The sequence below is a fragment of the Mobula hypostoma genome, chromosome 8, assembly GCF_963921235.1.
Source record: "Mobula hypostoma chromosome 8, sMobHyp1.1, whole genome shotgun sequence".
Taxonomy (NCBI): Eukaryota; Metazoa; Chordata; class Chondrichthyes; order Myliobatiformes; family Myliobatidae; genus Mobula; species Mobula hypostoma.
The window spans coordinates 15,145,148-15,169,966 of record NC_086104.1 but is presented as its reverse complement, the minus strand read 5'-3'; the positions used below and the strand labels follow the sequence as shown (position 1 = coordinate 15,169,966).

General features: G+C 43.1%; 1 protein-coding gene across 2 annotated transcripts in view; it reads left to right on the top strand.

Moving 5' to 3' along the window:
- ahctf1 (AT hook containing transcription factor 1) overlaps positions 1-24,819 on the top strand; it is a 172,030-nt gene that overhangs the window by 2,591 nt on the left and 144,620 nt on the right. For both annotated transcript variants that reach the window (XM_063055491.1, XM_063055489.1), the window contains exon 2: positions 1,776-1,832. The gene's annotated coding sequence lies outside the window, so the exon portion shown is untranslated. The remainder of the gene's footprint in view (positions 1-1,775; positions 1,833-24,819) is intronic.

Here is a 24,819-nt window from a genome sequence, read left to right as displayed (position 1 = left end):
ATCAGCTATAGCACAATTACGGAAAATTCACTGAACAAGTGATTATGTAAAAATCTCTGAGGCCTCTGCTGGTCAAAGTTGACCATGAGTGTTGTGTCCTAGCCATCTAGGTATGCAAGCCTGGACAATACGATATGGAAAGAGCAAGCTGTTGCCCATGTAGCAAGCTCCCCCTCTCCACGCATCTGATGAACCTAAAGGAACGGCAGAGATCGATACAGTTTGGCACGAGCAGCATTGCAGGAGTTGCTGGTCAGCGTTGAACGCAATGTAGGACTGCCTTAGCTTCTGATTTTTTCCCTTAGGGTTTACTCCCGAAACCTTTCCATGAGTAGGTATAGCTGCAAGGCAGCGGAGGTCTGAGATCGGTATTTTCCCTCCCCAAGTTGAGCCCCAACTGCCCGAAGTGACTGATTTAAGATGCCAGTAACCCACCTTTGCCTCTTCTCCTGTCAGTAGGAACATCTCCACCGGGCTCAGTAGCTAAACCACATGTGAAGGCCAGGAACTAAACTTGGTTGTGTGACGAGAATACACATAAATTAAGATGTTTGCTGGCCTGGGCTAGCATCAGTGGCATCAGCAGTTGGTCTGCCACCTGTCCTCAGGGGAAGGAGAGATAAGGAACAATGAAGCAGCATCTGGAGATGTGTAATGAAGGGACGGGAGAGAGAGAGCTGTCTGGAGCGGCTCCCCCTTTGAACCCTGAACTGTTTGAAGTGATGGACAGGCGATCTGGAGATGTGTAATGAAGGGACGGGAGAGAGAGCTGTCTGGAGCGGCTCCCCCTTTGAACCCTGAACTGTTTGAAGTGATGGACAGACGATACCCCAGCAGGGGGATAAAAAGGGACAGGTTCGCTAAGGCAGGACACACACGACACCCGAGGTAACGAGACCCTGGAAGCGGTGCGCCTCTCACAAGTTGGTGGGAAGTACCGGACCATAAACGCACAGGGTGGAAAGGTACGATCAGCGGGCACCCGGTGTGTGTCCACCCTCGCTTGGGTGCCGGGTTCACTGCAGAGGATCGACCGCATCTGGAGGAGGGGTCACAGTCGGTGACCTCAGGTGACATTACAAAGGACTCGCCCGAAAGCTGCTTGTGAGCAATATCGCAGGTCTGTGAGTGGAAGCCGTTCTGAATGATCAGTCGTTCCTGTTCTCTCTCTCTCCCTCCCCTAATGTTGTCCATCGCCATGGCAACAATTACTGCGAACTGAACTAAATTGGACTGAACTTTGTGTCACTTTGAAATTTGTCATTTACCCCTAGACAACGATAGAGCTTGATTGATGTTATCTAAATTCTGTGCACATGTGTGTTTATCATTGCTGAACTGTTGCATTTATTATCCTTTCGATTACTGTGTTGCTTGTTTCTTTAATAAAACTTTCTTAGTTCTAGTAATCCAGACTCCAACTGAGTGATCCATTTCTGCTGGTTTGGCAACCCAGTTACGGGGTACGGGTACGTAACAGTTGTCAGAGGCTACTTGAGGCACATGTCATTGGGAGCATTTAATAGGTAGTGGGAATTATCCCCATTATCACCCCTGACTGTAACAACCTTAAGGAATCTATATAAAACTATAAGTAAGCATGGGAAAGTTAAATTACAAGAAAAATAACAATTTTACACTCTAATCCAACAAATATTTGGCTCACATTTCCACAATATCTGAGCAGTTATAAGTACTTAATGTTTCCTTTTAAGAGAAAGCTAAGAAAAAAAACTCAAAACAATAATGTTAACGAACTTTTTCCTCTATATTAGGGCATGGATTTATGGCTGTTTAAACAAAGGGAGTGCTGTCCAAATTTCCTCTTCTTGGTAAGTCTTTTATTCTGCACTGTGAATGGATACCTTCAAGGACTTAACTTGCTCTACTGTATGGAGTGTGAAGATAGCTGGACAACTGACTTCAGATTTTTGTTTGCTAAGTTCTCATGATTATGTATCCTGTAGCATTAAAAAATATTCTTAAAGGGAATCTGTGAAAAAGTCTTTCACTGTGACATATTTTTACTGTATCTCAGACTGGTTTCCCCAGTTTTGGTCCTTCTGTTGTGAATTTAATTAAACTTAGGACCATGTTTTTTTTAATGGAAATTGATTCAGTTTGAAATGAAGTCTTTGTACCAAAGAGAATAAACTGAAATAGTGGCAGATGTCTGGACATGTACCAAATACCTTTGATTAATCTGTGATAAAACTATATTTTTTTTAATAAGAGCAAGAGGATAACGAGGGAGAAGGTAGGACACAAAGAATAAAGGAGGGAACATGTGCTTGGAAATGGAAGATGTGTGTGAGCTCCTCAATTAATACTTTGCAACATTATTTATTGAGAAGAACATGGAGGATAATTGGAATTGATATTGGTTTATTATTGTCATATATACCAAGGTACAGTGAAAAGCTTGTCTTCCATATTGTTGATACAGATCAAATCATTACACAGTGCATTGAGGTAGACAAGGTAAAACAATAACAATGCAAAATGAAGTAACAATTACAGAGAAAGTGTGAACTGATTCTATGACCTACAGATTCACTTTCAAGGACTCTTGACAACTCATGTTCTCAGTATTATTTGCCTTTTGTATTTACAGTCTTATTTGTCTTTTGCACATTAGTTGTTTGTCAGTCTTTTTCTGTATATATAATTTTTTTCTTAAAATTCTATTGTATTTCTTTTCCTACAATTGGCTGCAAGAAAATAAATCTCTAGGTAGAATATAGTAACATATATTTACTTTGATAATAATTTACTTGTAACTTTGAACAGTTCTGAAATTGTAATCTCAACGACATGTATAACTGCAACATAATACGCCTATTCCTAAATTCGATGCCCTGACTGATGAAGACCTGTGTTCTGCAACACTGACCAGTGTCCTTCCATTTCCTATGCAAGTCCTGCCTTGGTTGAACTTCCCTAAAGCATCACTTCAAGCTTGTCTAAATTAAATTCCATCTGTCATTCCCACACTTTTCCAGTTGACCGAGAAGCTGTTGTTGTCTTGGATAACCTTCAGTGTCCATTATGCCACCAACTGCGATGTCACCTGCAAACTTTCAAACCCGTGTTCTACCAATGATCCAGGAATAAAAAGCTTGCAGCTTTTTTTTCTGGTTGCATTTCCTATAATTGGTGATATATATATATATATATATATATATATATTTTATAAGAATGAGGGATGATCTTAAGAAGCTATGAGACATTAACACAGACATTTCAACTCACAAACAAGAGAAAATCGGCAGATGATGGCAATCCGAGCAAGACACAAAACACTGGAGGAACTCAGCAGGGCAGGCAGCATCTAGGAAAAGAGTACAGTCAACGTTTCAGGCTGAAACCCTTTGGCGGATGACATGACTCAGTCCTGCTGAAGGGTTTCAGCCTGAAACATTGACTGTACTCTTTATGAAAAAGAAAAAAATACACAGCTCTGAAGCCGTACGAACTGAGGTCTGCCAGTCTGGTAGCCCATTATCCAGGATACAATGGAAGTGCCAACCTGCATTGAATGGAGCTTTTCCCCCAGCAATGAGGGCTGTATGGTATTGAAGGAATTTGAGAAATCAAAAAACATGGTCCACAATGCTGCCCTGCTTATCCAAATGGGAGTAGGATCTATTCAGCAGGTAGATGACAGCACATCGACTCCAATGTGCTTCTGGTAGGAAAGCTGCAGGGGATCGAGGACTGATCTGACCAGGGGTTTGAAGTGAATCAGGACCAGTCTGTCCAGGGTCTTCTTGATATGTGAGGTCAGGGCCACTGGAAGCTAGTCATTCAAGACTTTTGGTTGGCCCTTCTTGGGTATTGGGATGTTTTCCACACAATCGGGACCCTTTCCGGGCTGAGACTCAGATTGAAAATGTGCTGGAGAACACACAGCTGCTCAGCATACCCCTTCAGGACCTTGGCGTTCACGCCATTCAGTCCCAATGCTTTTCCGTGACTGAGTTTTACAAGAGCCCTTCTCACCTGCTCAGTAGTGAAGGTGAGTCCACAATGACTGGGGAGTTGGTGGAAGGTGAAGGCTGGGGGAGGTAAAGATCGGGATGATAGCAATTGGTATGTGGAGGTATGGATGGTAGGTGCAGAGCAAAGAGGGGATGTAGACAGTGGTAGCCTGTGTTGTTCATCCACATGTTGAACTGGAGGGAGGAGGAGGAGGAAAGAGGGGAGGCATTGGTGCTGTGGGAGCATTTGATGCCTCAGGACCTGGACTGGAGTGCTCTGGTGGTGGTGGTGGGGGGGGACTTGTGAACAGGAGGGCGATTGTCAAACCTATTGAAGAATTAATTTAACTCACTAGCCATTCCTGGCTGCATTCTGAGGCTCTACAGCCAGACTGTTTTAAGCCAGTGATGTTCTTCATGCCTCTCCGCAACTCCCGTGTGCGCTATTCTGTCCAATCTTGTTTTCCAGCTCTCTCCTGCATTCCTCTTTAACCACCCTGATCTTCTCCTTCAGCTTCCTCTACACGTGTTTCAATTTCTCCCTCTCTCCTGATCTAAAGGCTTTCTTTTTGTGGTTGAGAAGAGATTTAGATCACTGGTGACCCATGGTTTGTTGTTAAGAAATCAGCAAACTTGTGGCACTTTCTACATTGGAAGGTTTTGGAGGTTGGCGAAAAGAAAATTTGTATTCTAAAGGGATCAAAGAATATGGGGAGGAGTGGTAACAGAATACCAAAGTGAATTATTCATTTGTCTTGAAGGCAGAGTAGGCCAAAGTAGAGACTTCTACATGGCATGGTAGCATAATGGTTCATGTAAGGCTTTACAACATCAGCAACCCAGGTTCAGTTCCTGCTGCTGTCTGTAATGAGTTTATACACTCTCTCCCGACTGTGTGGATTTCCTCTGGGTGCTCTGGTCTCCTCCCACATTCCAAAGACCTGCAGGTTAGGGTTAGTAAGTTGTAGGCAAGCTACGTTGTTGCTGGAAGCATGTCAACACTTGCAGGCTGCCCCAGGCACATCCTCAGACTGTGTAGGTTGTTAATTCAACCAACTCATTTTACTCTTGTTTTGATATTTCAATATATATGTGACAAATAAAGCTACTCGTTAGATCTTTAATCTATTTCCAGTATTTATATGTGTGAATGCAACTTAATACACTTTCATTATGGTTAGCAGAGCTTGTTATGCCTAGCATTTCATGTAAATGATATCTCCTATAATTTGTGTGAGGATCATGTTAACAATTTATCTAAATCCCTTCATTAAATCTTAAACACTTTGAGTTTTGGGTTCCTGCTACTGCTCTATAATTGAGTGAAACCTGAGAACTAAAAACAATTTGAAAAGGGTTAAAGTGTAAATGGATAACTTGAATGATTCCATGTTGGAGTCTCAAAATACACCATGAATTCACTAAACAGATACAACATGACTGGTAGACATTACATTAATTTAGAATTAGTTTTATTTCTCTATTGTGTTCCAAGATAGTTCTGTCTTTGTTCTTATAAGTATTCTTGCTGTAGGGTTATTGCGGAATTTGAGAGAACCTGGACATAACAGTTATAAAATTCCTCGAGGTAAACTTTTACACTTGCTTTTAAAGTACCAGCACGAACTTCTATCCACTCTCTCTGTCACATCCATTTTCTTTAATGACCATGAATTAAATGTGTTATACTTGTATTCTTAAAGTCATATCACAAAAATCATAGTATATGCTATAATCCTTTGGCCACATTGGGCACCATTGTAGTGTAGCGGTTAGCGCAACACTTTTACAGCTTGGGGAGGGGTGGGTGGAGTTCAGCGCCATCTGTTCTCTCAGTGACCATGTGGATTTCCTCTGGGTGCTCTGGTTTCCTCCCACAGTCATTGTAAATTGTCCTGTGATTAGGCCAGTGCTAGATAGGTGGGTTGCTGGGTGGTGCAGCTCGTTGGGCCAGTAGGGCCTATCAGGCACTGTATTGCCAAATGGAAAAAAAATCCAACAAATTAAGTGCTGAATTTAAACCGGAAATACTTGGGTCAGTCAGGGATGGTTGACGTCTCAGTTTGGACCTTTCATTAAAACTCAAAGATTGCCTTTTGCAGTAATGTAAAAGAAAAACCAAAAGACATCTTTTTTCTTGGAAATCTTTGTGTCAGTCCAACATGTTGATGAGATGCAATTACATTTGAATTTACTAAAATATCTGAATACCTGCATCTCAAAACCAATGATTACGAGCACTGAGAGCATGAATTTTGGTCAGCTTATTTAGTCACTCCCCTTACTTGCAAAGATTATATTCAGCAATGCTGCCTTCAATTAAACAAGGTTCTCTTGCATGTTGATTCCACTACCCCTTGCAATTTTTTGCGGTTTAAATTTTACTAAAACTTGACCTTGGCTCATTTAAAGTCTGTCCTAAGTCCAGGACATTGATTTGCAGCATTTCGGTAACTTCTGTCATCTTCAACAGGATCCCACCTCCAAGCACATTGTTCCCTTTACCCCCACTTTCTGCTTTCCGTGAGAATCGGTCCTTGCACTACTCCCTCGTTCACTCGTCCCTCCCCACTCATCTGCCTCCTGACACTTACCCTTCCAAGCAGAACAAGTGCCTCACTTCCTCCCTCAGGGCCCCAAATAGTCCTTCCAGGTGAGGTGACACTTCACCTGTGAGTCTGTTGGGGTCATCTTCTGTGTCCAGTGCTCCCGGTGTGGTCTCCTGTATATCGGTGAAACCTGACATAGATTGGGGTACTGCTTCACCGAGCATCTACACTCCATCTGCCTCAATAAGTGGGATTTCCTAGTGGCCACCCATTACAATTTTACTTCCCATTTCAACATGTCAGTCCAAGGCCTCCTCTACTGCCAAGATGGAGGAGCAACACCTTGTATACTGCCTGGGTAACTGCCAACCTGATGGCATGAACATCAATTTCTCAAACTTCGGGTAACTGACCCTTCCCCCTTCACCCTTCCCCATTCCTGTTTCCCTCTAACACCTTATATCTCCTTACCTGCCCATCACCTCCCTCTGGTGCTCCTCCCCTTCCCTTTCTTCCATGGCCTTCTGTCCTGTCCTATCTGATTCTCCTTTCTCCAGTCCTGTACATTTTCCACCAATCAACTTCCCAGCTCTTTACTTCACTGTCTCACCCTCTCCCAGTTTCACCTATCACCTGCCACCTCGTTCTTCTTTCTCCACCTTTTTATTCCCCCTTTCCTGTACTGAAGAAGGGCCTTGGCCCAAAGCGTTGAATGTTTACCCATTTCCATAGATGTTGCCTGACCTGCTGAGTTCCTCCAGCATTTTGTGTGTGTTGCAATAAATGTATCCATTTTTATTTGAAACAGTCAGAATATACAGCTTCTTGACAGGAGTGAATGGGAGGAATACATGAAATGAAACCAAACAAGATCATTGGGTGGACTGAAACTATCTCACTGGTCAATGGAATTGTTATGGTGGGTATTCATCCCTCGATAGATTTGGCTGAGAGAGATGCTGGAAATTTCAAACCGGCAGTATCTATGGAGAGGAAAAAATTGGGTCTAGTAAACTTGTAAATGCTTGTGAGGGGATGGGGACCAGGTGATAAACCAGAAGACAGGGCAGTTGGTGAAAAGGCAGATGGAGCATGTAGAGCAACACACACAAAATGTGGAGGAATCAATGGAAAGGAATGAACAGTCGACATTTCAGGATGAGGCCCTTCATCAGGACTGGAGAGGAAAGAGAAGAAGCCAGAGTAAGAAGGTGGTGCGTGACAGTGATCGGTGAAGCTAGGAGGATGCGGGGAAGAGAAGTGAAGTGAGAAGCTAGGAGCTGATAAGTCAATGGCTGAAGAAGAAGAAATCCAATAGGAGAGGAGAGTGGACCAGGAGTGCTTTACCGGAATTCATTGATGAGATTACAGCTGTTATTTCTTCCTCTGTAATAGGAGTTTCTAATGTCAAACAGTCTTCTGGTGATAATTTCAATTACCATAAGATCATAAGACACCGGAGCAGAATTAGGCCATTTGGCTCATCAAGTCTGCTCCGCCATTCAATCATGGCTGATCCTTTTTTTAATTACTTCCTCAAAACCAGTTCCGGGCCTTCTCCTGTAACCTTTGATGCCGTGTCCAATCTAGAACCTATCAATCTCAGCCTTAAAAACACCCAACGACCCGGCTGCTACAGCTGCACATGGCGACAAATTACACAAATTCACCACCCTTTGGCTAAAGAAATTTCTCCGCATCTCTGTTTTGAAAGGGCGCCCCTCTATCCTGAGGTTGTGCCCTCTTGTCCTGGACTCTTCCACCATGGGAAACATCCTTTCCACATCTACTCTTTTTAGGTCTTTCAACATTCTAAAAGTTTCAATGAGATCCTTCTAAATTCCAGCGAGTACAGACCCAGAACTATCAAATGTTCCTCGTATGATAACCCTTTCATTCTCAGAATCTTCCTTGTGAACCTCTTCTGAACCCTCTCCAATGCCAGCACATCTCTTCCCAGATGAGGAGCTCAAAACTGTTCACAATTCTCAAGGTGAGGCCTCACCAGTACCTTATAAAGCCTCAGCATCACATCCTTGATCTTCTATTCCCGACCTGTTGAAATGAATGCTAACATGGCATTTGCCTTCCTCACCGCCGACTCAACCTGCAAGTTAACCTTCAGGGTGTTCTGCACAAGGAGCCCCCAAGTTCCTCTGCATCTCAGATTCCTGGATTTTCTCCCCGTTTAGAAAATAGTCTACTACCAAAGTACATGACCATACCCATGCATTTTCCAACATTGTATTTCAATTTTGAGCAATGCAGTACGTGTACATTGAATAAATTATAAATCATGCAAAAACAGAAATAATATATATTAAAAAAGTGAGGTAGTGTTCATGGGTTCAATGTCCATTTAGGAATTGGATGGATGGCAGAGGGGAAGAAGCTGTTCCTGAATCACTGAGTGTGTGCCTTCAGGCTTCTGTACCTCCTACCTGATGGCAACAGTGAGGAAAGGGCATGCCCTGCTGCTGGGCATGCTTAATAATGGACACTGCTTTTCTGAGACATCGATCCTTGAAGATGTCCTGGGTACTTTGTAAGCTAGTACCCAAGATGGAGCTTCCATCTGATGCTCTGCCAACATTAGTTGTGTCATTGGCAAATTTATAGATGGTGTTTTAGCTGTGCCTAGCCACACAGTCATGGGTGTAGAGCAGTGGGCTAAGCATGCATCCCTAAGGTGCGCCCATGTTGATTGTCAGCAAGGAGGTGATATTATATCCGATCTGCACAGACTGTGGTCTTCTGGTGAGGAAGTCAAGGATCCAGTTGCAGAGGGAGGTACAGAGGCCCAGGTTTTGGAGCTCATTGATTAGAACTGAGGGCATGATGGTGTTGAACGCTGAGCTATAGTCAATAAACAACAGCTCGATGCAGATATTACTATTGCCCAGAGGGGAGAGCCAATGAGAATGAATTCACTGTGGGCCTATTATGGCGATAGGCAAATTGCAGTAGGTCCATTTTGTTGCTTAGTCAGGATTTGATTCTGGTCATAGCCAACCTCTCAAAGCACTTCATCAGGGTAAATGTGAGTGCCACTGGATGATAATAATAGAGGAGTGTGAAAGTGAAGTAGAAGATTATAGCACAGAATGGCACAGGCCCTTCAGCCCATTATGTTGTGCTGACCTTTTAACCTATGCTAAGATCATTCTAACCTTTCCCTCCCACATACTGTAGCCCTCCATTTTTCTATCATCCATGTGCCTATTATCATCATCATCTAAGAGTCTCTATTGAAGAACCTCTTAAATGCCCCTGGTGTGCCTGCCTCTCTCACCACCCTGACAGGGCTTTCCACTCACCCACCACTCTCTGTTGTAAAGGACTTTATTATTTATTTATTTACGGCATGGAAAAGGCCCTTCCAGCCGAGCCACCCAGCAACCCCGATTTAATCCAGTCTAATCATGGGATAATTTTACAGTGACCAATCAACCTACCAATTGGTATGTCTCTGGACTATGGAGGGAAACCGGAGCAAACAGATGCGGTTACAGAAAGAACGAATGAGCTCCTTACAGACAGCAGCAGGAATTGAACTGGTACTGTAACGCATTGTGTTAACCACTACACTACCTTGCCACCCATGTTATCCCACTTATTCTTTCCTCCAATCACCTTAAAATGACGCCCCTTTGTACTAGCAATTTCTGCCCTGGGGGAAAAGTCTCTGGCTGTCTGAATGAAATCTTATAATTTTTTACACCTTTATCAGGTCTCTTCTCATCCATAAGACATGCTCTCTAATCCAGGCAGCATTCCTGTAAATCTTCTCTTCACCCTCTTTAAACCTTCCATATATTTCCTGTAATGAGCTGACCACTGAACTCAGTATTACAAAGGTGGCCTGACCTGGGTTTTAAAGAGTTGCAACGTTACCTTGCAGCTCTGAACTCAATCCTCCGACTAATGAAGGCCGACACTCCATATCCCTTCTTCACAACCCAATCAACTTGCATGGCAACTTTGAGGATCAATTGATGTGGACACCAAGATCCCTCCAATTTTTATGTTCCTTGGTAATTTTAAAATTCCCTTTGTTGCTCCCTCTCTATATTCTCCGTCATCGTGCATTCCTTTGCTGTCTGACTTATTTCATACCTCCATCTTATTCTTGCATTCTTCTTGGTGAAGACCATCAGGCAAATAGTTTTCCTACACTTTGAAATCTATATTCAATGTTCTCTATTGTCATCCTAAATCCTGCTTGTCTATATCACATTCTGTTCTTGGCCCCTCATTCAGCTTTCCTCGTATCTGTTAGCCTTTTTCCAGATGTCTGTTACTATTTTCTTAATCGAACTGGTATCCAAATTCAAATAACTTGCATTTCAACCATAATTAAAGATATTCTGCCTTCATAATAAAATTGTCAGTACATCTAATGTGAAGGTCAGCTGAATAAGCATTCATCTTCAAATTGTTTTTGTTTCAGGTTTTATCTGGAGAGGTTCCAGGATTATCCGAAATCTAGAAAGGCTTTGATTCCTTTTCTGTTTTGAATTAAACCATTCTGATCAACTCTCCCACTATCAATGTTAAAATTTTCCGATGCAGTGACAAATTCCTTCCTGCTTAAGATCAACTCTAAATCTTCTGAAGAGAGCTGTGCTAAAAAACTAGCGCCTCGATGAAATTGTGGCAAGGCTGTGACTGAATTTCCTTATACTTCGCATCATAAAGGTTTGAAGGAACAAAGAACACATATAAAATGCTGGAGGAAATCAGCAGGTCAGGCAGCATCTCTGGAGTAGAATAAATAGTTAATGTTTTGGGATGAAGGGTCTCAGACCAAAACATCAACTGTTTATTCATTTCCATGGATGCTGCCTGACCTGTTTGAGTTCCTCCAACATTCTTTGTGTGTGTTATTCTGGATTTCCAGCAGCTGCAGAATCTCTTGTCTTTTTGAAGGGACAAGTTTGGATTTAACTTGGTAACTGAACTAGTTTGAAGACCATCAGCAAAATAGATTTACACAAGAACATGAATCTAAAATACTCATTTTCAAGCAGGCCATAAATTTATTTTAAGTGGTGTGTACTACTTGATTTGCCTTGTTTAATTATATGCAGATCCAATTGTGTTCATTTAAAAATGTCTTGAATTGCAAGTACCAAATGATATAGACCATAAGACCATAAGATATAGGAGCAGAATTAGGCCATTTGGCCCATCGAGTCTGCTGCACCATTTCATCATGGCTGATCCATTTTCCCTCTCAGCCCCAATCTCCTGCCTACACCCTGTATCCCTTCATGCCCTGACCAATCAGGAATCTATCAACATCTGTCTTAAATAATCATACAGACTTGGCCTCCACAGCAGCCTGTGGCAACAAATTCCACAGAATCACCATTTTCTGGCTAAAGAAATAACTCTTCATCTCCATTTTAAAAGGACGCACCTCTATTTTGAGGTTGTGTCCTCTGTGCATAGACACTCCCACCACAGAAAACATCCTCTCCACATCTTGGAGTACTGTGCTCATTTCAGGTCACCTCACTACAGGAAGGATGTGGAAACCACAGAAAGGGTGTAGAGCAGACTTACAAGGATGTTGCCTGGATTGGGGAGTATGCCTTATGAAAACAGATTGAGTGAACTCGGCCTTTTCTCCTTGGAGCAAAGGAGGATGAGAGGTGACCTGATAGAGGTGTACAAGATGACGAGAGGCATTGATCGTGTGGATAGCCAGAGGCTTTTTCACAGGGCTGAAATGGTTGCCACAAGAGGATACAGGTTTAAGGTGCTGGGGAGTAGGTACAGAGGAGATGTCAGGGGTAAGTTTTTTACGCAGAGCGTGGCGAATGCATGGATTGGGCTGCCAGCAACGGTGGTGGAAGTGGATATGATAGGATCTTTAAAGAGACTTTTGGATAGGTACATGGAGCTTAGAAAAATAGAGGGCTATGGGTAAGCCTAGTAATTTCTAAGGAAAGGACATGTTTGGCACAACTTTGTGGACCGAAGCGCCTGTATTGTGCTGTAGGTTTTCTATGTTTCTATCTGATGTATCCCAGAATCATCACTCTTCATATGACAAGCCATTTAATCATTTTTGTGAACCTCATTTTAACCTTCTCCACTTTCAGCACATCCTTTCTAAGATAAGGGGCCCAAAACAGCACACAATACTCCAAGTGAGGCCTCACCAGTACTTTATAGAGGTTCAACATTACATCCTTGCTTTTATATACTAGTCCTCTTGAGACTAATGCTAACATCACATTTGCCTTCCTCACTACAGACTCAACCTGTAAATTAACCTTTGGGGAATCCTGTACAAGGGCTCTCAAATTCTGTTGTGCCTCAGATTTTTATACTTTCTCTCCATTTAGAAAGTAGTCAACCCTTTTATTTCTTCTATCAAAGTGCATGGTCATACACTTCCCCACACTGTATTCCATCTGTCACTTCTTTGTCTATTCTCCTAATCTGTCTGAGTCCTTCTGTAGCCTCTCTACTTTCTCAAAACTACCTTCCTCTATCTTCATATCGTCTGCAAACTTTGTAGCAAAGCCATCAATTCCATTATCCAAATCATTAACATATAACATAAACAGAATTGTTCCTGACACAGACCCTGTGGAACACCATGTCACCGGCAGACAACCAGAAAAGGCTCCTTTTATTCCCACTATTTACTTCCTGCCAATCAGCCTCTGCTTTATCCATGCTAGAATCTTTCCTGTAATACCATGGGCCTGTAGCTTGTTTAGCAGCCTCATGTGTGGCACCTTGAGGAAACCATACTAACTACAGCCTCCAAGTATCCTGAAACCACATCCTTGACAATCGACTCCAACATCTTCCCAGCCACTGAGGTCGGACTAACTGGCCTATAATTTCCTTTCTTCTGCCTCTCTCCCTTCTTGAAGAGTGGAGTGATATTTGCAATTTTCCATTCTTCTGGAACCATTCCAGAATCTATTGATTCTTGAAAGATCATTCCTAATGCCTCCACAATCTCTTCAGCCACCTCTTTCAGAGCCCTGGGGTGCACTCCATCTGGACCAGGTGACGTATCTATCTTCAGACCTTTCAGTTCCCAAGAACCTTCTCCCTAGTAAAGGTAACTTAACATGTTTCATGACCCCTGACACCTGGAACTTCTACCATACTGCTAATGTCTTACTCAGTTCGTCTGCCATTTCGTTATCTCCCATTACCATCTCTCAAGCATCGTTTTCCAATGGCCCAATATCCACTCTCACCTCTCTTTTACACTTTATGTATCTGAAAAAACTCTTGGTCTCCTCTTTAAATTATTGGCCAGCTTACTTTCCTATTCCATCTTTACCTTAATGACTTTTTTAGTCGCCTTCTGTTGGTTTTTAAAAGCTTCCCAATCCTCCAACATCCCACTAATCTTTGCTCTTTATCTGCCTTCTCTTTGGCTTTTATGTTGGCCTTAAATTCTGTTAGCCACGATTGTGCCATCTTTTCTTTTGAATACTTCTTCCTCTTTGGAATATGTATATCCTGTGCCTTCCAGACTACTTCCAGAAATTTCAGCCATTGCTGCTCTGCCAGTGTTCTTTTCCAATCAATTCTGGCCAGTTCCTCTCTCACGTCTCTGTAATTCCCTTTACTCCACTGTAATATTGATACGTCTGACTTTAGCTTCTCCTTCTCAAATTTCAGTGATCATATTATGATCACTTTCCCCTAAGGGTTTGTTTACCCTAAACTCTCTAATCAATTCTGGTTCATTGCACAACACTCAATCCAGAACAGCTAATCCCCTAGTGTGCTCAACCACGAGCTGCTCTAAAAAGTCATCTTGCAGGCATTCTAGAAATTCCCCCTCTTGGAATCCCCCACCAACATGATTTTCCCAATCTACCTGCATATTGAAATCCTCCATGACTATAGAAACTTGCCCTTTTGGCATGCATTTTCTATCTCCTGTTGTAACTTGTAGACCACATCCTTTCTACTGTTTGAGAGTAGGTATAAACTCCCAGTTAGTGTCTTTTTACCCTTGCAGTTCCTTAGCTCTGTCTACAATGATTCAACAGCTTCTGACCCTCTTTCTAATGATTTAATTTCAGTTTTTATCAACAGAGCCATACCACCCTCTCCGCCTTCCCTCCGATCCTTTTGAACCGATGTGTATCCTTGGACATTAAGCTCTCAGCTATAATCTTCTTTCAGCCATGATTCAGTGATGCCTACGACATCATACCTGCCAGTCTGTAACTGTGCAACAAGTTCATCAACCTTATTCTGTATATTGCATTCAAATATAACACCTTCAGTCCTGTATTCACCTTTTTCGATTTTGTCCACCTTTTACATTCCAACGCATCGTGTTGACTTTAATTTTGCTCTATCATCAGCCTCTCTTTGTTAGGAGTATCACTACACATTGCCTCTATTTGTAAGCAAACTATTTCATCATAAGCCCTATTACTTCAGTTTCTGTCCCCCTGTCAAATTAGTTTAAACCCACCCGAACTACTTTAGCCAACCTGCCCACAAGGATATTGGACCCCCTCGGGTTCAGGTGTAACCTGTCACTTCTGTACAGGTCACACCTTCCCCAGAAGAGATCCCAATGATCCATAAATCTGAACCCCTGCCCCCTGCACCAGTCCCTCAGCCACACATTCACCTGCTAAATCATCCTATTCTTACCCTCACTGGCACGTGGCACAGGCAGCAATCTAGAGATTACTACCCTGGAGGTCCTGTTTCTCAGCTTTCTATCTAGCTCCCTAAAATCTCTCTTCAGGACCTCCTCACCTTGTCTACCTGCATCATTGGTGCCAATATGTACCAAGACTTCTGGCTGCTCACCCTTGCCTTGGACACGATCTGAGACATCCCTAATCTTGGCCCCAGGGAGGCAAAATCCCATCCAGGTGGCTCTATCGCACCCACAGAACCTTGTCTCTTTTCCTCTGACAAAGGAATCTCCTGTCAACACTGCAGTGCTCTTCACCTCTCTGCTCTTCTGAGCAACATTACCAGAGGCCCAGTCACTCTGGCTCACCCACCCACCCCCTACCAGTAGGTCATTCCCTCTCAATAGTACCTAAAGATGTATAATGATTATAGAGGGGAACAGCCACAGGTGTACTCTGCACTGGCTGTGCATTTCCCCTCCTTCTCCTGACAGGCACCCAGTTACCTGTCTCCTGCAAGCTAGGGGTAACTACTTCCCTGTAGCTCCTGTCTGGAGGTTTCATATGTGGAGAGGAGGTGATAATGTTTCAGTTCAGTAGGTCATACAATTATATGAATATATTAAGCTTAATTATGGCTTTGACTAACCATCGAGGCAATAGTTTTCCTGCTATACTAATTGTCCTAAATATTAAATATTATCCAAATTGTGTAAATGATTAATAGAAATCAAGTTAAGAAGGAATTGTAACTTGATAAACTAACAGTACTAAATGCATCACAATTAAAAGATATATTTGCATAAAACTGTTTTAAAGAAAAGCATTACTTAAACAGACGATATTAAAAAGCTGTGTTCTGCAACTTGGTGCCATTTGCTTAGAATTAGCATTCATGATTTGGAGAATGAAATGAGATAAATTTGCAAATTTAATGTTCCATTCTTCTGTAATGTTCAGAAGCCTGCAATCTAGGTAGTTAAGCAGCAATTAACTATCACAATTGACAACGTTTAGTGTACAAGTACAAAATACTGGAGAAACTCAGCAGGTCAGGCAGCATCCATGCAAAGGAATAAACAGTTGACATTTTGAGCTGAGATCCTTCATCAGAATTGGAAAAGAAGAGAGAACTAATGTTTCCCTGGCCTACCCATGAAATTATTAAATGCCACATGTTGCCTGGAGAACTTAGAAAGCAATCTTAGTACGTGATTCTGTGGAAGACATGCCAAGTGAAAATAATCAAAAGTCGTCAATACTTTGCCAGCCTGCATGTGGGAATGATCTGCAAGAATCCAATTCTCCATTCTGAACTAATGATGTCACTGGAGACAAATACTTACAACAATGTGTAAGGGGGTTTCGACTTTTATGTTACTGAGGAGGCTAATTAAAATGGCGTCTTTGTCATGTTAATCTGGGGAATGCGGCTTTGTTGAGTTAAACGCTGAGAAAGTTTGCGCTAGCAGCTTGTTTTGGTTTAGAGGGTTATAAAAGAGTGCTATTAACCAATTGGGATAGTTGTTATGTTTTTGGTGTATTTGAAGATACTGTATGTGTGGGGTTTTGGGGCAGAAGGCGGGAGAGCGAGACAGAGGATGGACGATGTGCTGTGATGTCCGCTAACGGGGTCGGACCCCGAGGAGGGCGTTCGGTGAGGAGACGGAGACGGACTCATGTGGAGCGTCTGGTTGACCACCGTTGTTGGTCCCAGGCGGCCGGTCGAGGTGGTCACAGGGTGAAGAAGAAGGTCCTTGAGCTCCAACGGTTTTTGTGTATGAAGAGAGAATAATTATTCTCTCTTAATTATATAGTTCCAGTAATATCTATAAATTGTAAATCATTTAATCGTATCTGGTGTATTGTCTGTTATTTGGGCGGCGTTGGGTACATCACACAGCATCCACACAAACGAATTACCCAGTTTGCCGGGGCCGAGGGCTGTTTCCCTAGACGACAGCGAGCCGAGCGAACCTGAGGGTGGCCGGGGCGGCTACAAATGTTACTGATGGAGATTGTGGCATTTGGGAATATTTGGACAGGGTGACGTAGTCTCTCGAAGTGAAGAACCAGGAAACCTTCACTCTTTGAAGTCTGAGATGATAGGAAGGAGCCTTTAAACTGAGCAAATCCAAATCCCAGCAAGCAGACAGTAAGTCTGTATTTGAGAGCAATGGCATTCCAGAATCAAAAGCACATGTTTTTAAATGTTAGTAGTGGGAAGTACTATCAAACACCGAGGCATCCTTATATAGAAAGCTAATGTTTAGCAGGCGATTAAAAGGGTAAGTGATGTGTTCTTTAATGCTGTAATGTTTGTTTAGTAAGAAATGTTGAAACAATTACAGTGTTGGTGAGCACATCTGGCACTAAGAATCAAAAAGACATATTTGTGTGATTCATTCTTAGATTGCCAGGTTTCTCCTCTGAGGAAAGTAAGACTTGCTTTATTTGTCACACGTGTATCGAAACTTACAGTGAGGTGTGTTGTCTCGCATCAACGACCAACAGCCCAAGGATTGTACTGGGGGCAGCCTGCAAGTGTTGCCACACTTCTAGCACCAGCATACCTGATCCACAACTCATAAGCACAAACTTTGAGGCAAGCGCAGAAGGTGAGCGAGTGTTGAACTTCGTCTACCAGCCTCTCGCTCACTGCTTCTGGAGGATGGTGTCTGCACGTGACGGTCTCTCACTTGCTGCTCCCGCGGGAAGGCCCCTGCATTTGAATGGTCTCTCTCTCTCTCTCCCTTGATGTTGTCAGAGGGTGGTGCCGAAGTTCTGGATCTGCGATTTAAGGGTTGGACTGTCGATCGCTTGGACTCTTTCAGTTTTGTGTTTTCATATGCTGTTTTCATCCATTCTTTCTTGTTGCTTTTTTTGCGAGGGCGGTTTGGGTTTGTTGTATTTGTTGCAGTTTACACGATTTGTTTTTTTTACACTTGTTGCCACTTGCGCTTTAGATTTTTGCGTGTGGGGTTCGGTTTGATGGTTTTTGAAGGGCTCCATGGTTTTCTTTGTTTTGTGCCTGCCTGGAGAATTTGAATCTCAGAGTTGTATGCTGTATACATATTTTGATAATAAATTACCTTGAACCTTGTACATCTTTGGATTGTGGGAGGAAACCAGAGCTCCCAAAGGAAACCTATGAGGACATGCAGAGAACACAAACTTCTTACAGTGGCGGCAAATGAACCATAATCGTGATCACCAGCACTAAATGCTGTGCTACCGGTTAGCTAGTGAAATACAATTTTAAAACAAGTTCAACAATGTAAAGCTGTTCTCTGTGGCTGTGGGCTATAAAAATAAAGGTCACAATCTCAAAATCAAGGATCAACATTTGTTTGTCACTTAAGACTAGAAAGTCTCTTTGCTGAGAGAGTTAACTATTTAGAAATCTCTACTGGAGGCTTAGTAATTTCACTGAAGACTGAGAACAATAAATTTCTGCATTTGGAAGGTAGTGATTTATGAGTGTAGGATTGAAATTGATTTAAATCAAACAGGATTGCATAGCAGATCAAGTAGTGTTACTGAAGAAAGTAAAACTGAATTAATGTTACAGATGGTGAACCTATAACGGAATTGGTCAGTGCTGTTGAGCAGAAAAGGCAAGTTAAGTAAAAATGTAGATTTGTTATTGTCTGGGAGGATGCAACATCCTCAGATGAAAGGTGGAGTGCTATTTCTCCAGTTTGTGTTGGGCCTCATTGGAGCAGTGCAAGAAGTCACAGCCCAAGTCACTAACTGGAGGTTGTAGACCAGTTATCTGAGAGTCTGAGGCTAAAGACTGGAGACCTATCTGCTTGTGAGGGGGCAGGTGGGCAGAAAGATGGGAAAGAAGTTGCTTTACTGTAGATGTCTTCTTCTGTTGTACAGTGTGAGCATGCTGTGTTGATGCCAGAATGTGTGGCTACACTGGGGGGAGGGGGGGTGCTGCCTCCAGCACATGTTGGTTGTTAATGCAAATGATGTGTTTCGATGTAGGGAGATCAGATGTCGCGATTCTTGGAGTTGTGTGGGAAAGTACTGATAAAAGTGGGAGGCATCGGAGATTAAAGTAGTAGCTCAGATTTGATTTTGCTTTGTCAATTCCTAAACACTTGTGCTGAACTTGTTCCATTTCCTGGCTATTTTCTTTTGCCAGTCATAAGTATCATTAACGTTAAACTCTTGAAGCAAATTTCTCACTTCAAAGTGAAGTCCTGCATATCATCAGGTAGCATCTGTGGTTGCTTTTCAGAGAGCATACTGACATTCGGAATGACAGTGTGGTACTCTAGCTGCAGCAAGACAGATCACAAAGCTCTCCAATGGTGAATAGGATGCTCAGCACATCAGTGGGGCTCAAGACTGTAAGACTGAAAACCAGCTTCTTCCCGAGGGCTGTGGTGCAGCTGAATAATGCCATACCCCGGCTTGCCAATGGCCTTTGAGTGTTAATGGCCTATCAAAGTCACTTGTTGCATGCAAATACAGGATTTTAAAAAAATTAAGCATTGTAAATATCTGTTTTGCACAGGCTGGAGTAGCACCACAATCTTGTTGTCTTGAGCAAAGACAATAAAGGGTTGGTAAGGGAGGTCCTTAATGAATGCTTGGCTTCAGTGTTCATCAGTGAGAGAGACATTGATGAGTATGACATCAGCATAAAAAATATTGTGAGAAAGAATGTTAAGGTTAAGAAACATGCAGTGTTGCAGCTGTCAAAGCATTGGATAGATAAGTTAAATAGTTTAATTATTCGATTTAATATCAGAGAACGTATACAACATACAACCTGAAATTCTTGTTCTTTGCGGACGTCCACGAAACAGAAGAGTACCCCAAAGAATGAGTGACAGTAAAAACGTTAGAGCCTCAAAGCCCACCCCCCCACGCCTTCTCCCATGCACAAGCAGTAGCAAAGCTTCCACCCTTCCGCTCTCCCATTTACTTCAGCAAAGAGCATGAGCACCCTCCACTCACCAAGCAAGCAATAGCAATGACATAAATCGGCAGTTCAGCAAAAACTGTTTGTTCACCCGACAATCCAGCATTCCACAGGCTCTCCCTCGCTCCCTAATAAAGGAGCAGAGAGGTGTCACTCAGTGAGAGGGGAGACATAAACAAAATAACTCGCTGATTTACGGTGTTAAAATCTGCCGCGTCGCTCCCCCCCCGCCCCGAGTTCTCCAACACGAGATCAGCAACAATCTCTCAAAGAGAGAGAGATGACAAAACAAACTGAAAATAGAGCAGTGGATATGATGTATATGGATTTCAGTAAGGTGTTTGACAAGGTTCTCTGGCAGAAGGGTGGTTAGTAGCGCTTGATAGGGGCATTTCCACCTGGAGGAGACAGAATTTTTTACAATGAGTTAATCACCCGGTATAAAAGGATGTGTATATCCTTCCCCGGGTTTGGACAGGGCCACGGACACTCCTTCTTGGTTCGTTCTAATGGCCTCATCCTGGGTTCTTACATTCTCAAAGGATTCACATCAGCCCATATGAGTGCTGTCCGAACACTTGTCAGGGGCGTCTAGAACCCGTGAGCACAGGTCCTCTTCCCATCAAAACTTCGAAAGGAATCAGCTTGGTGGTTCTGTTCACATGATTTCTCAACGTATACAGAGCAATCTGCAGCGCCTCAGGCCATTTCAATCCCCCTTCTTGGCATACTTTGGCCAGGGTGTCTTCAATACTTGATATATTCTTTCTACCAACCCTGAAGATTGCACTTGTTCCAGTACATGCCATTCCCAGGTGAATCGTAGGGCTTGTCACGAAGCTTTAGTTAGTCTCCCTGTGAAATGGGTTCCTCTGACACTATTAAATTTACAAGAAATTCCAAATCGGGAATAATTTCCTGCGTCAATGTTTTTAACATTCATAAATGGCGACTCTGGAGTGACAAATGGTCAAATTTAGCAGGAGACTTCCTCGATTATTTCCTCGGCAAATCTCACAAGTTCTAATCAGCTGTTCTGCTGCTACTGTTCACTCCAACGCAAACCACTGCTGTCGATTTGATGTGTAACCCTCCTTTCCCTTCATGCCCTTGGCTATGTGCCAATCTAACAAATGCATGTAGGAGACTACAAGGACAGGCAGGATGCAGCCTCAGTCCATGATTATCACAGGTGCAGTTTTTATTTTTCTGAACTTGCTAAACTGCTGCACTAGCTGCCTGTTGTACAGCTAGAAAAAAATTCAAGAGTAGTAATTTCAGTTGCTGTAAATGGGGATTCCAGCATCCCCACTGTCTTAACATTTTTTTCTCCTTTTGGTTAGTCCACGGAAGGGATGGGGGCGGGGCGATTTAAACGATAAGGTAGTGCCAGAATCGATCAGAACTCGCACCCATCTCTGGCCTGCTTTTATTCAGGCTATGGGGCCTTCTAGGGGCGTAGTAGAAAGTTTGATTATTGCTGCCTGAATCGCCCAGGCCTAGTGGACCCCCTTTGCTGATTCTGGGGAAAGGAATTACTCATGGTGAATGGGGACTCTCGCCCTGTCCTTTCTTCTCCGCAATATTCCTGCCTTTCAATTCCCTGTGCAACACTCCCACGCCCACTGTTGAATTACTCCACATCGTCTACATATATCCTGACTTGTATCCCTCATTTTTCCCCCTCTGCCTTCATTGCCACCTTTTTGGTAGCTTCCCATATCAACCCTTCCTCTAGCCCACTGCACATACTGTCCCTGAGCTTCTCCAGTACTTTTAACCAATCCATGGCATTCTCTATTAACAAGGGCAGTCATTATTTGAAAAGAGCCTCCATAGGGCCAGTCTCCCTGGCTCCATCTGTATAGATCACTAGAAAAAGTAATCGCATATCTGCTATCTTCAGTTTCCAGCTGTACCTTGCCAGCCAGAGAGCCCGGCAACACCAGGCGTTCACCCAGAAGTTGCTTAGTCTTCTTATAGTTCTTTACCCTTCCCTCAGTATGTTCATTCATTGGAACCTTTGTCAGCGAGTTGGCAGGCATGTGCTGGTAACCTTTGCACCTTTACATACACTATTACCCATTTCTTACCTATTAGTTTTGGTTCTACTTGTCATCAAACAGTTTATTTCCAATCACAATACAATTCCCTTATCCTTTGCTGGCCAGTTATATATCTCAGTCCTCGAAGTCCCTATTGTCCTTTAATAGGGGGACTCACAGTGACTCTCAGTTTTATTTTACTGGTCGAGTCCCTCTGACTTTTTTTCCAGGCTCCCCATGAGCCTCGAACCCTTTCTTCTTTTCACCGCCTTGCCCCTCTCTAGGAGCTCAGAGATGGAGACCAGCCGGGTTTGGCCACTTTGTCTCGTTCACTGATCTTGATCCTTAAAGCAACTCACAGTTTAACGGTGCATTGGATCCCGTATCAAAGAAACCCCATCCTCGTCGCCAGAACTGTTAGAGAAATGACTCAGATACACCACTCGGACAGTTCAGATTTCGAAGTAGAGAGCTTGATCCATGATATCAAGGGAGTGGGACCTCCAACAGTGGGGTTCAGGCTCCAAATAACAGAGCACCAGTTCCTTTTATACACGTACAAATCGATTGCAAAAGCAAAGTCTGTTGGAGCCCCTTGTATATTTCCTGGATTCCATTGTTAATTACAAAAGATAAGCTACATTCACATGCAGTTCTCTTGTGATACCCACAGTAACAGTCAGAGTTTTTAAAAAAAAAATCAGTCCTGATTAACGAAGACATTTTGTCCAATATTCTTGAGGCCAATTCCTAAAAGATAAGAAACTGCAAGTATTTTTTCTAAGAATTGTCTCTGCTAAAAGCCAAGGCCATATCTATAACAAACTAAGCTGCAAACTGGTTTCCATACTCAAAGAGCCAAAATTAACCTTTATCTATCAAAATCTTTAACGCACAATCTTTTCCTCCATACCCGTTGGTGCTGCCCTCCCATGTTCAAGCGGTGTAATGACAGGCTGGATTGCGTGCAACCTCGCACTGCCGGGAAACTGTACCATCAATTGTGGGACATGACACTGAGGGCCTTGGATTTTTGTTTCACATGAATATGCTTCTTTGCTCGCTATTTCGAATGTGCTATTTTGTTCAATTTTGCACCTTGGCCCCAGAGGAACCCTGTTTCATTCACTGTATCTATTATGGTTGAATGATAATTTAACCATATACTTGCCCATTCAGCTCCTCCCTTACTTTCATTCAGGGCCCCAAGCAGTCCTTCTGCTGAGGTAACACTTTACCTGCAACTCTGTTGTAGTTGTCTATTGTATCCGGCACTGCCTCCTCTACATTGGTGAGCCCAATGTAAATTGGGCAACTGCTTTGTCAAGCACTTCTGCTCCATCCACCAAAAGCAGAATTTTCCGGTAGCCAACCATTTACATTTCTATCCCCATTCCCATTCTGACATTGGTCCACTTTTGCCATGATGAAGCAACTCTCAGGGCAGAGGAGCAAAATCTCATATTCCGTCTCGGTACCCTCCAACCTGATGGCATGAAGATCGTTTTCTCCTTTTTTCTGTTCCCTTCCCTTCCCTCCTATTCTCCACTCTAGCCTCATACCTCTCCTCCTCACCTGCCCATCACCTCTCCCTGCACCCTCCTGTCCTATCAGGTTCCTTCTTCTCCAGCCCGTTACCTTTTCCACCCACCTGGCCTCACCTTCTAAGTAGTCCTCCTTCCCCTTCCCCACCTCTTTATTCTGGCATATTCCCCCTTTCTTTCCAGTCCCGAAGAAGGGTCTCAGCCTGAAATATCGACAGTATTAATTTCCATCAATTTGTGGGTGCCTAGAATGTGTTGCCAGGTTGGTGGTGGAGGCAGATATGAGAGAGGCATTAAGAGGCTGTAGTGGACCATAATGCATAGGAGTAGGATAAGGCCATTTGGCCCATTGAGGCTGCTCCACCATTCTATAGTGGCTGATTTATTATCTTGCTCAACCCATTCTCCTCCCCATAACCTTTGATGCCTTGACTAATCAAGAACCTATCAACCTCCACTATATATATATACCCAATGACGTGGCCTGCACAGCCGCCTGTGGCAATAAATTCCACTGATTCACTACCCTATGATGAAAGAAATTCCTCCTTATCTCTATTCTAAAGGAATGTGCCTCTATTCAGAAGCTGTGCCGCTTGAGTCCTAGACTCATCCAATATAGGAAACATCCTCTCCACATCCACTCTGTCTAGGCCTTTCAATATTCAATGGGTTTCAATGACATAGTTCCCTTACCCCACAACTTTTACCCAAGATCACAAACCTGACTGTCCAGGTAGGCCTATTGTCGCAGCTCGCTCCTGCTTCTGTCCCGCTGTCCTCATATCTTGACTCCATTCTTTCCTCCTTGGTTCAGTTCTTTCCCACCTACATCCACGACACTTAACATGTTCTCGATCTCCTTAGTAACTTTCAATTCCCTAGCTCTGACCACCTCATTTTCACCATGGATGTCCAATCCCTATACACTTCTATTCCCCCATCAAGAAGGCCTTAAAGCTCTACACTTCTTTTTCAATAAAAGAACAAACCAGTTCCCCTCCACCAACACCCTCCACTGTCTGGATGAACTGGTCCTCACCCTCAAATTTTTCCTTCAACTCCCCCCACTGTCTCCAGACTCGAGGGGAAGCCAAGGCCATTCACATGCACC